Below are 12,952 nucleotides of genomic sequence, written 5' to 3'. Positions count from 1 at the left end.
GTCTCACTCCTTTCCCAACCACTGCTTCCCTTTCATGCCCCTCGAGTCTTATGACTGCCATCTGGTTTCTGTACAAATTGTAAATAGCCTTTCGCTCCCTGTATTTTACCCCTGCCACCTTTAGAATTTGAAAAAGAGTATTCCAGTCAACATTGTCAAAAGCTTTCTCTAAGTCTACAAATGCTAGAAACGTAGGTTTCCCTTTTCTTAATCTTTCTTCTAAGATAAGTCGTAAGGTCAGTATTGCCTCACGTGTTCCAACATTTCGACGGAATCCAAACTGATCCTCCCCGAGGTCCGCATCTACCAGTTTTTCCATTCGTCTGTAAAGAATTCGCGTTAGTATTTTGCAGCTGTGACTTATTAAACTTATTGTTCGGTAATTTTCACATCTGTCAGCACCTGCTTTCTTTGGGATTGGAATTATTATATTCTTCTTGAAGTCTGAGGGTATTTCGCCTGTCTCATACATCTTGCTCACCAGCTCGTAGAGTTTTGTCATGACTGGCTCTCCGCGTTAGAATTCACTAACTCCGACATAATGAACTCTTAGCTAGACACAACACTGTTTTGATCAAGACTGGTTCGTGTCCAAATTCAACAGTGTAACCTGAATTCGTGGGTAGTGTCTGTACTTATGTTCAGGTTTGCATTTATCGCGGCGATTCCATACTTTTGTCTAACTCCTGCATTTTTCCAGTGGACATCACGAGGCGTACGACGTAAACTACCTGTTACAGTAGTGTGAATTGACAGTGTTGTTGTGACGCCTCATTAGAGACAGGGCAACGAATGTTGATGTTCTGAACGAGGACGGCACCTGGAGATTCAGTGGAGAAAGGAAATGATATACTCTCGAGAGTGCCATTAATGGCGGCTGTTGCAGAAAGTGTTGGAGAGTTCTTACGGCGGAGGGGCAGAGGCATCCGTTGAGCGCGGCTGCGGCGACATCCTGTTTACTCGCTACGGTCAGAAAAACTCGGTAATTGGGCCTCGGGTGTGGTGAACACGGCTCTATTAATAGCCGCGACAGTCGCGGCGGCACGCGGCGGCCACCCTACACAGTCAGCGGCCACGCCTCGTGTCACTGAACCATGCTCAGGTGCGCCGGCGACGCACCAGTTGTCCATGGTCTGGCAGCCACAATCTAGCGTTGCAAAACTATCGTAGGTTACTGTAAAACATCACAAGTAGAGTTGTGGAACTATCGTCAGCTACTGTAGACTGTCGTAAGTAACCGTAGACTACGGTAGTTTTCATAGTAGCATTGTTCTGTTAAAGTCATGCCCACGTTACCTGCACGTTAGGACGTTACCTCAAACGATCGCTTTCTTTATGTGCACTCAGTCCCTTACTAGATTCCCCTAAGAATGAGAAGCAATGAACCACCCAGAAACGGAGTGGGGATAAATAAAGTGTCAGGTAAACTGTAACATTTCTGTTCTAGTACCGTTGACTTAAAAGTGAACGACACTTACAGCAAAATTGAATCTATCAGCTTTCAACCCAAGTTTAAATCGAAAATCGTTGATTTGTGGATGCAGAGGGATGGTGTAGTAAAAATAAAGAAAACAATACAGATGTATCATATAGTCCCGAAAATATTATTTCCTAAAAAAATGGTAAAATAATAAAAAAACGAAAATATCTTAAACAACGCTTCAGTGCTTCGTCGAACTTATGTAAAACATGTTTCTGCTTCTAGAATGAAGCTGTGAGGACGGGGCTTGAGTCGTGCTTGGTAGCTTAGTTGGTAGAGCACTTGCCCTCGAAAGGCAATGGTCCCGAGTTCGAGTCTCGGTCCGGCACACAGTTTTAATCTGCCAGGATGTTTCATGTTTCTGCTATTCATAAACAACTTCCGCATTTATCAATGACACGAAATTCTTGCTTTTGATCAGGAAGAAGAACATTCTATTGAGCACAAAATAACAATAATAATTATACATATTTTTTGTTTGTGCATATATACTGTATTTGAATCAGAAGTAGCTGCTTTCATTACACAAAAGCGCGGAAATTTCGTATCAAATAATTTTTATCTACCAATACTACCGGTAAGTCTACCATTTTGTGCCTCATTTACGCAGTGCATCAAAACCACCGAACCTGCATACGTTTCTGAACAATCACACCTTGAAGCAACTGGAGAAATGGCTTAGCCGCAGCCGGAAGATTCATCCTGTGTCTTGGTAGCTGTGCCGTTAGCGCGACGGATTGCTCACTGAAAGAGCCCGGGTTGGATTCCAGCCGGTTCGAAGATTTTCTCCGTTCGGTAACTGGCTGTTGTGTTGTTCTTACGTTCATTCATTCTGTAAATGTTATCGGTTGCTCCAGGCCACAGCCAAACCGATCCAAACATAGATGTATGAAAACCGTTAGCCACAGTAATGACTTGCTAACTAATTTCCACGATAGTTTAATATTAATATTGCCGCGTGGTGTACGTTGGCCGCTGATGATTAGGGGCTATAGTACATGGTTCGCTGACGAGGTGCAGGTTTAATATTCCTATTTCCGCATTTTCCAATTATGTATCATAAATTTGTAAATTTCTGGGACTGACTGACCCTAATAACCAGTGTGCTGGTGGCGGGAATGTGCGGCTTAACTTATTTTTTTGGTAGCTTTTTTACCACATTTGATATTAACTTTTGTTTTATGATTATGTTTCATAATCATTGGTGTAATATGTTTTTTCTTTCTTTACGTGTTTTTAGCTATAAATTAGTAACTTGTATAGCGTAACTTTTTGAAGACATTGTGTCGATTGAGCCCGTTTTAGCTATCAAGTGAACAGTTTTAATAAACACACAAACACAAAACATTTATTTATACATTATTTAATAGAATATAAGTAGAATTATGAGCATTCTCATACCTGCCACTTAAAAAAAAAATCGGGATTTACCGTTTTAGAAATCTGGAGGTACCGATGACTAGAGTCCGTAGCTCTTTTTCAGTATAATCTCGAAACAACTGATTTGAGGGTTTCCAAGTAACGCAAAGCTATATAATAACTATATAAAAAAGCAAATGAAAACCCTCGAACTACCCGAAACGTTGATTCGTAAACTAAGGTAGAGACAACCATTTACATATCGTGGGTTGCTGCATGGTGCACAGTTACACGTAAAAGAAAACATTTAACCTACGTTTTACCTCATTTATAATACTTCAAGACAGTCATTTCAACTTTATCTTCTTGAAATGGCCCCCCTCTGTAATAAGTGCCTTACTAAAGCTCCATGTTATCTGGACAGAGTGAGGATGAGTGGAGGGGAGTGGGATCTGCCCCATTTCGAACATTCAATTCCAGTAATTTTTACATTTTCTCCACTGCCGACTTGTGCTGCCCAGCTTGACTGTTAGGCGATCATCCATGTTTATTTACAACCGCACTGCACGATCGCGCATGTTTCCTTCGACTCTATAATGCACGGAAATTGTTCCGAATATTACTTCAACAAAAGAGCGTTACATTTTTTTTATTGTAATGAGAAACAAAACATCGAATCAAAACACTATGAATATGACGAGTAAGCTACATGTCCAATAACCGCTTCCACAAAAATAAAGCCTTTCAGGGATTCCGGTAATAAAGTAACATTAACTTTAACTCCAAAGATCTATCATGATAATAAAAAAAAGTTGATTAAAAAACGACATCAAAAATGGCTCTGAGCACTATGGGATTTAAGATCTGAGGTCATCAGTCGCCTAGAACTACTTAAACCTAACTAATCTAAGGACATCACGCACATCCATGCCCGAGGTAGGATTCGAGCCTGCGACCGTAGCGGTCGCGTGGTCCCAGACTGAAACGCCTTGAACCGCTTGGCCACACCGGCCGCTAAAAAGCGGCTTCACTTGAACACAACGACAAGACACAAACACGAGTCCAAACAGGGCGCAACACTGAGCAATACGAGTGAACATTCAACAAAATGCGCTGGAATGAACAAAAATAACTATCGATGTACAGGTCGCGCTCAACTCCTTGGTTTTTATAAACTTCTATATGTACATCGATTAAAAACGACTAACCAGCGAATAACTTCCGACCAGTGGTCAAAAAAACCTGAAATCGCGCGTTTCCGAAATAAACGTATTATGTTTGACGATAATTAGCTAAAAATCCGGAGAAATAATGGAATAATCGGGAGGCGGGAGAAAAAACTGGAAATCAGAAGTTCGCCTCCTATGTCTGGAGATTTGGCTGGTATACATTACAGCTGCGTCTCTACGTTCATATGTGCTCACTAAACATGCTTTAAATATTAGTTTTTGTTGAGTACCCTGCTATCGTAGGTTGTACTTGATCCCGAAATCTGCGTGACAGTATTTCGTTACACCGACATTACAGCGTACATTTTCGACGAAAGCATTATGCAGAGATGATTATTTTACCTTAGAGCAATAGATACATTTCCTTTTGGACATCCAGAAGCTGTTACGAAGCGTAGTACTCTAAGCATTTACATACGTTCCATTCTTCGTAAGTGCTCCTTTGTTTCAGCTCAGATCTGTCCTCGGTCAACAGAAATAGACACGGGTGCACTCCCGGCACAACAAGGTCATAATTTCAGGAAGACGTGACGAGAGCAGCACGAGTGCAGTGGCTCGGCGCCCTCCCGTAAACGTTCCAACAGGGCGGGCAGATGCATTATTCAGTGGCGGCCGACCTCTCGTGCTGGCCCGAGGGGCGTAAATCGCTTTGCAGGTTATTTACACCGGAGGTGTAGAGGCATCGCGCTGCGAGCGGCGATCGTCAGCTAGTGCAGGAGAACGGTCGCCGCCGGCGAGGAATGCGCGCTATTTTGGTAGAGCTGCGTGCCATTTGCCACGGGACGTCGTCCCAAGTGCGAGGTCAGCCAATAAGGGGCGAAACCAGCGCCATTTCGAATTAACATTGCTGGCTACTAGTATTTTACCGAGACCGCACGAATTAGACAGAGGTAATGACATCTAGATTCTGAATAAATTATTACCTAGTGGGTTTCTCATTCACAAACTGCATTTGAATATTAGTTGTTCGTGATATGCTTGAGTTGTGTCTCGTGTAACAAGGAGAACCGTAGATAAGTGCATTTTGTTCTCGACTGCCCGCAATTGTGATGTGTAAACTGCGGTTTATCGTTTCACGCTGTTGCCTCTCGTGTTGGTATGTCATGCTAATATGGAATCGACGGGTTCGAGAGGGTCACACGCAGCGTCACGCAGGATCCGAACAGTCCCAAGCGACTAGCGCCCGACGGGACTGCCATTCCTCGTTCTGCCATGCAGGATCTTTCACCAACGTCACATACTTTCAACTATGAAATGAGCTTGACTGCTGCAGTGCAGGTGTCCTTAAGGACAGTGTGATGACTTCTGGAGCCCCACAAACTGCCGGCAGGATGACCCCTATTCCTTCCCTTAATTTGCCAACAGTGAGAGGCACGCCAACAGCAGTTCACCTGATGCACCACCACACAGGATCTCAACGGTCTTACGCGACTAGTACCTGAAAGAACTGACATTGTTTGCTGTGATCCATGAAATGGGCTTGTCTGAGCCATTACAAGCACCCACATGGACAGTGGGACTATGTGTGGAACACCAAAGCTGTCAGAACGGCGTCCACTGTTCCTGCCCTTAACTCGGCAACAGAGAGAGATGCGTAGACAGTAGTGCATTGGACACGAGAGTGGCAGCACGTCCTCTTTGTAGACGAGTCTCATTTCTGCAGACAGCATCACAGTGGTGGATTCGAGGAGAATTGCGGTTGTCAGAGTAGGGCCCAGCACATGGTACGGGCTGTTGTTGGAAACATTGCATCGTCACCTCTGGTTCGCACTGTCAATAATTTAGACCAAGCGAGATGGCGCAGTGGTTAGCGCACAGGACTCGCGTTCAGTGAGACAACAGTCCAAATCCCGGGAAGTCCCCATCCGGCCATCGACATTTAGGTTTTCGTGATTGCCCTAAATCGCATATGGCAAATGCCAGGATGGTTTGTTTGAAAAGCGCACGGTCGATTTCCTTCCCCATCCTTTAGTAATCCGAGCTTGTGCTCCGTCTATAATGACCATGCTAACGGCGGGACGTTAAGCTTAGATCTCCCTTGCTTACCGGTATTCTGGGCTTCAAATGTTCCGTTTTTGATATGTTAAGGTCAGTGACTGTTTGGAGCATGTGTAAGGGATTTCCAGCAAAAATTCTGCAGCTTAGTTGAAACATAAGGGTGGGCTCACATGTTGCTAAGATTGTTTCGATTATGCTGCAGAAGTTTCGCTGATAATCCCTTTCACATCCTCCATACAATCCCTAATCTCTCTCTACTTGCGGATTTCCTATTTTTGGAGGCCTGAAGTAATACATTCACAGCTGTCAGTTTGCTTCGGATGAAGAGGAGCACTCTTGGGTACAATCACGGTTCCGTAGGCAACTACAAATATTTTTCTATGAAGGCATTGACCGTATTGCCTCACAGTGGTGTGAATATGTTAACACTTGTGTCGATTAATTTTGAAATAATAAACAGTTTACCTACGTTTTATGCATCCACCTCATTTCCATTTCACTGCCTCTTACAGTTTCCAAAGACAACTTGACCGGCGTTGACACTGAAGACGGTTCCTGCGGCTTGGGACAAACGACGCTGCGAGATCACCTGGCGCTAAGGTTGGAGAATCTGTCTTCGCGCCAGGACAGCGACCACGGAAGGAACTCGTCCATATACGCGACGGCGAAATTTGAACGCAGTGGATCCGCATTTTCCCGATTTACACCATCTCGTGGCTTCCTGATTGAAGGATATCAAAAGTGATCCTTTTCCATCACAGAGGGTGCAGATGTCTGAGGAAAATTGATATTGTTGTATTAATTTGCCGATTAAGTTTATAGACTTGTCAGTTAACTATGCGGTAGGCCTATGATCACTGGAATCGTCATTAACTGTAGAGTATTAACCTTTGGTGCGATTATCACACAGTTAAACTCTCTTTCTTTGTATGGAACCAACTGCACAAATGCTGAGGGTTCTCGACGAGTATCATGCATCACAGAAAAATCTCTGGGTTACAATTTCTTACGTTATTTTCGATCTGCTGGCGAAGTCAACACCTTAAGCTCACCGTCAAGATTTGTACACGATCGAGTTTCCAGGTCTTTCCTGTATATATATAACACGACTACAGAGAGGCCAACGAACAATCAGTGTGAGGGATTTCCTGTGTGTTATATGGATTAAAAACTGTTTCGGAACTCTGTAATTACGGGAGCTACCTGCCTCTAATGTGACAACGGCTTAAGTATCTTGCCATTAGTACGCGAGAATGGGGCGGCCACCAAAGAGTTCCAGTTTGCTGTCGCTGGATACTTAAATATAACATTGCTTTACCGGGGGTCTTGCACTGTAAGGCATGCGGGCTCCAGGGCAGAATTGTTTGATAAGTATTGAAATGGATATAATTTTGATTTATGATAACCAGAAACACAACGGTGCAACATTCGTATGAGAGGAATATACTGCTACCGATTTACAGCATATATCGAATTGTGATTGACCCTTTGACTTTATTGAGGTTGTTTCATTAGAGTGCTTGCTTGACTGAAGTTTTACACTTTCTTTCCTCTTTCTTACTTTCACTTGCGCCTTTGTCCCGCAATGTTCGCAGGGTCGGCGTGGTTACAACGGATTTGGCAAGTTTAATTTAAAGGGGTGGCCGGATGTCCTTCCTGCCGCCATCACATACCCTCCCAAGACGGAATCAGTGTACCCCAGCTGTCTGCGTCTAGTGTAAACCATGAAATAGTGCGGAAGTGTTACAAATGTCTGCGTGTCGTGTAACTGAAGCGGGATGTAGGGACCAGCCCGGTATTCACCTAGCGGGATGTGTAAAACCGCCTAAAAACCACAGCCAGGCTTGCCGGACACACTGGCCCACGTCGTTAATCCGCCGGGCGGATTCGATCCAGGGCCGGCGCGCCTCCCCTGTCCAGGAAGCAGCGCATTTTTAGCAATCGCGGCAATCGTGCTTTCTCGCGAGCCTGAGATGCGGAGTCAGATAATTCAAATATTTCAGGGCTTCGTTAACCAATATACACTGAGGTGACAAAACGTATGGACTATCTCCTCATATCGTGTCGGACCTCCTTTCGCCCAGCCTAGTGCTGCAACTCGACGTGGCTTGGACTAAACAAGTCGTTGAAAGTTCCCTGCAGAAATGCAGCCATGCTGCCTTTATAGAGTTCGTGATTGCGGAAGTGTTGCCAGAGCTGAATATTCTGCACGGACTGATATCTCGATTCTCCCATAAATGTTCGATGGGATTCACGTCGGGCGATATGCGTTGCCAAAGCAATCGCTCTAAATGTCCAGAATGTCCCTTAAATCAATTGAGGCCCGGTGGCATAGCACACTGTCGTCCATAAAGTTCCATCGTTGTTGGGAACATGAAGTCCATGAACGGCTGCAATTGTCTCCAAGTAGTCGAACATAGAGGACCCAATCCATTATGTGTGAGCACAGCTCAGGCCATTTTGGAGCCCCCACCGGCTTGCACAGTGCTTTGTTGGCAACCTACGCCTCTCTAACCTTACCAACTGAAATCGGGACTCATCTCACCAGGCCACGGTTTTCTTGTCGTCTACAGTCCAAACGATATGGTAACGCTCCAATGAGAGGCGCTGCGAGCTATGTCGTGCTGTTAGGAAAGGGACTTGAGTCGGTCATCTGCTGCCATAGCCCATCAACGCCAAATTTCGCCTCTCTGTCCTAACGGATACGTTCTTCGTACGTCTCATATTGATTTTTGCGGTTATTTCACGCGGTGTTGCTTGTTTGTTAGCACTGACAGCTATACGCAAACGCCGCTGCTCTCGGTCGTTGAGTGAAAGCCGTCGGCCACTGCGTTGTCCATGGTGGGAGGCAACGCCTGAAATTTGGTATTTCCGGCACACTCTTGACATTGTGGGTCTCGGAATATTGAATTCCCTGAAGATTTCCGAAATGGAATTTTACATGTGTCTAACGTATTTTAGTTCCCGTCGTGAGGCCAAAACCACGACTGTCTCCTCATCACAAGAGTCAACTGATTTCAAATGACAGTTCCACCAATGCACCGCCCTTGTAACTTGTATATACAGTACTACTGCCATCTGTAAATGTGCATGTCGCCATCCCATGACTTGTCACCTCAGTGTAGTTAGCTGTTACTAGGGGATTGAGCTCAGGTCCCTCTTGTGTGACACCTTCTCCGGTTCATGTACGCCCTTGGTGGACTAAGTTCCTAATCACCTAGAATACGGTACAGCCACTTGATACAAGATTCCCCAGATTGTTACCAGCGGCACTTCTATTGACTTTTCTTATCAATTTCCAAATTTCTCAGCTGACTTTCAGAGACCATGAAAATGGCAAGGATTTATAGAAAATTGCAAGCTATGTTTATCACAGCAGACTTCGGTTGCTTGTTTCAGGGCTTGCCCAAGTGGATGGGCTGATAGCTAAAAGATATCATTCCGGCCTGGTACAGCGGTGATTCACAGGCTCGACATACCCGCCGCCAACATCAAATCTGACAAGATTCGCGAGTCCACAGATGGAGCTGGCACGGATAGAAAGCTCCTACAACGAAAAAAAAAAGAAAAAAGAAAAAAAACAGCGGAAGGACTAAATTTTATGAACGTAGGCAGAAAGAAACTAAACTGCATTTTCCCCATTTACAAGCTCACACAGTCGTAATCTGCAAACCTATCTTCAAATGAAAGTGCTAATGCAAATAATGGTAATGGTGAGTGCACACTTTGATTTTATATATGGATTACTGCATATCAAAGTTTCTATTGTTACTACTGGCGCTATACTTTTAAAATTAATTGTATGTCACATATACTGCTCAGATTTTCGGACAATTGCTTTTCAAGTTCTCTAAGCCACTGAACTGTAATTTCTTGCAAGGTGTGCTAAAGCAATGCACTGAAATGAAATGATGGTATGGCCTCAAGGGGCCGGGAGACTCCGTCTGGGTTTGTTTCGCCGCCTGATGGGAAGTCATTCCATTTGACGACAGTTCGGCGATTTGCGCATGATGAAGATAAGGACAACAAAGACACCCAGTCCCGATGAAGAAAATCTTGATCAAGGATCGAATCCGGGTGCTCGCAAACCTAGAGGTAACGACGCTATTCACCAGACCACAGATACTGCTGTAAACAAATTATTATTATCTTAAAATTTTTATATATTTTATTGTTGTTACAACAACAGATTTATTTCAACATATTCTGAGTCCACTTGACAGGAAACAGAAAACTTGAGGGCTCCTCTTGGACTTTTCTAAAGCATTTAACTGCGTGAATCATTCTAAGCTAACGGAAAAACTTTCTCGGTACGGGATTCGAGGAAAATGCTATGACATAATTAATCGTACATTACAAATAGGAGACAGCCCACATAAATCAACCATACCAGTGATAGAAATTTAATTATAGATCTGAGTTATAAACTGTCAGGCACGGTGTGCCACAAGCTTCTCTTCCCGGACCAACTCTATTTATTCTCAGTGTAAATGATTTCCCAGATTATACAAGTCAGAAACTTATAATTTATGTCGATGACACAACAGTTACCTGTACAGCTGAGACGAAGGAGGAATTTTAAATGCAAATACGTATCTCAAACAAAATATTATTATATATATAACAGTCAAAAACAATGTGTGTAGTATATGTAAATTGAAAATGGAGAGGGGAAGAAAGGAAAGGGGAGTGCTGTCAGTTGCATCGAGACATTACGCGGAATCAGCGGCAACGAGTGAAAATATGTGCTGGACCGGGATTCGAACCCGACATCTCCTACTTCCTAGGCAGCTGCGTTAACCACTGCACCACCCGGGACACAGCGTTATCGCAACTCCACCGACTACCCCGGCACGCCTCACGGCCGGCCGGCCAGAGTGGCCGAGCGGTTCTAGACGCTACAGTCTGGAACCGCGCGACCGCTACGGTCACAGGTTCGAATTCTGCCTCGGGCATGGATGTGTGTGATGTCCTTAGGTTAGTTAGGTTTAAGTAGTTCTAAGTTCTAGGGGACTGATGACCTCAGAAGTTAAGTCCCATAGTGCTCAGAGCCATTTGAATAATTTTTTAGCCTCACGGCAGATTCACACTCCGCACCGAGCGCCACCTATTCTATCACAGCTGCGGATTCTGCGTGTTGTCTGTTATTTCCGGCATGTACGAAAGAAAAGACACCACGCATTCATGTACGTAGTGTTTCAAACAAAACACAGTGAAATGTAAATATAAAAATAAATAGAGGGGCAATTACAGACGTCAGCGGTTTATGCTGCACATTGTATTTATGACTTGATTTAACGTTACAAAACAGTACATCAATCATGAATGTACCTGTTTTTGCTCCTGTACTCCTTCTTGGAGCTATGGATAGTTTATTTAGCAAATTTTATATATCTGCCAAACTAGTGTCGAGCTCTATGTTATAACTGAAGCATTTTACCAGTAGGTCGACTAAACTGAGATGCAATTATATTTCCGGGAGACATGGGAATCTGAGGATGAGAGTTACTGTCGAAAACGGTCATGATATAAACAATTTCACGTCAAGCGAGTTTCGCTTCTAATTTTATAAATTAATTTACTACGATACGATTTACGCTATGATATTGTCAAAAACATAGAGAATAAGATTAACAAATATCAATCAATACGTAGAACGTATAACAAAACATTCCAGAACAAAATATGAAAGGAAACAAAGTTAAAATTTATAAAACCATAGATGCACTGGTATTTCTACACGGAAGTGAATCACGGATCCGTAAAAAACGTGACAGATGTAAACTATAATCAGCAGAAATGACGTTTCTGAGGAAAGTGAGAGGTGTTGCTAGGGAACACCATAAAAGAAATTAAAACAGTAGAACCCAACTAGATATGTATAGTATTAATGAAAAGATTGGAGAAAATAAACCACTGTCGAAACATCAACGATAGAGATTAAGTGTAGAGAGAATCCCACGTCAGGCAGTACTGTACCAGCGAAGAGGAAGAGGGGGCGCACGAATAGCCAGAACGAGGTGGCAATGAAAAGTGAAGACGGAACAGACGCAAATGCCTAAACCTTGAAGGAGGAGAACTAAAATCCTAAGCACTTGTGGCACAAAAGTGTTGTTGTTGTTGTGGTCTTCAGTCCTGAGACTGGTTTGATGCACCTCTCCATGCTAATCTATCCTGTGCAAGCTCCTTCATGTCCCAGTACCTACTGCAACCTACATCCTTCTGAATCTGCTTAGTGTATTCATCTCTTTGTCTCCATCTACGTTTTTTACCCTCCACGTTGCCCTCCAATACTAAATTTGTAATCCCTTTATGCCGCAGGACATGTCCTACCAACTGATCCCTTCTTCTAGTCAAACTTCTCTTCTCCCCAATCCTATTCAATACCTCCTAATTAGTTACGTGATCTACCCACCTTATGTTCAACATTTTTCTGTAGCACCACATTTCGAAAGCTTCTATTCTCTTCTTGTCCAAACTATTTATTGTCCACGTTTCACTTCCATACATGGCTACACTCCATACAAATACTTTCAGAAACGACTTCCTGACATTTAAATCTATACCCCATGTTAACAAATTTCTCTTCTTAAGAAACGCTTTCCTTGCCATTGCCAGTCTACATTTTATATCCTCTCTACTTCGACCATCATCAGTTATTTTGCTCCCCAAATAGCAAACCACATTTACTACTTTAAGTGCCTCATTTCCTAATCTAATTCCCTCAGCATCACCCGATTTAATTTGACTACATTCCATTATCCTCGTTTTACTTTTTTTGATATTCATCTTATATCCTCCTTTCCAGACACTGTCCATTCCGTTCAACTGCTCTTCCAAGTCCTTTGCTGTCTCTGACAGAATTACAATGTCATCGGCGAACCTC

General features: G+C 43.5%; 1 protein-coding gene and 1 non-coding gene across 5 annotated transcripts in view; one reads left to right on the top strand and one right to left on the bottom strand.

The window, feature by feature from the left end:
* Positions 1 to 12,952, bottom strand: part of LOC126359375 (uncharacterized) — a 661,877-nt gene that overhangs the window by 146,415 nt on the left and 502,510 nt on the right. The gene's annotated exons all lie outside the window — the stretch shown is intronic.
* On the top strand, positions 1,736 to 1,809 carry Trnas-cga (transfer RNA serine (anticodon CGA)). Its single transcript has one exon. It is a non-coding gene; the product is annotated as a tRNA-Ser (tRNA).

This window comes from Schistocerca gregaria, chromosome 1, assembly GCF_023897955.1.
Source record: "Schistocerca gregaria isolate iqSchGreg1 chromosome 1, iqSchGreg1.2, whole genome shotgun sequence".
Taxonomy (NCBI): domain Eukaryota; kingdom Metazoa; phylum Arthropoda; class Insecta; order Orthoptera; family Acrididae; genus Schistocerca; species Schistocerca gregaria.
This window is presented reverse-complemented; position numbering and strand designations above follow the sequence as displayed.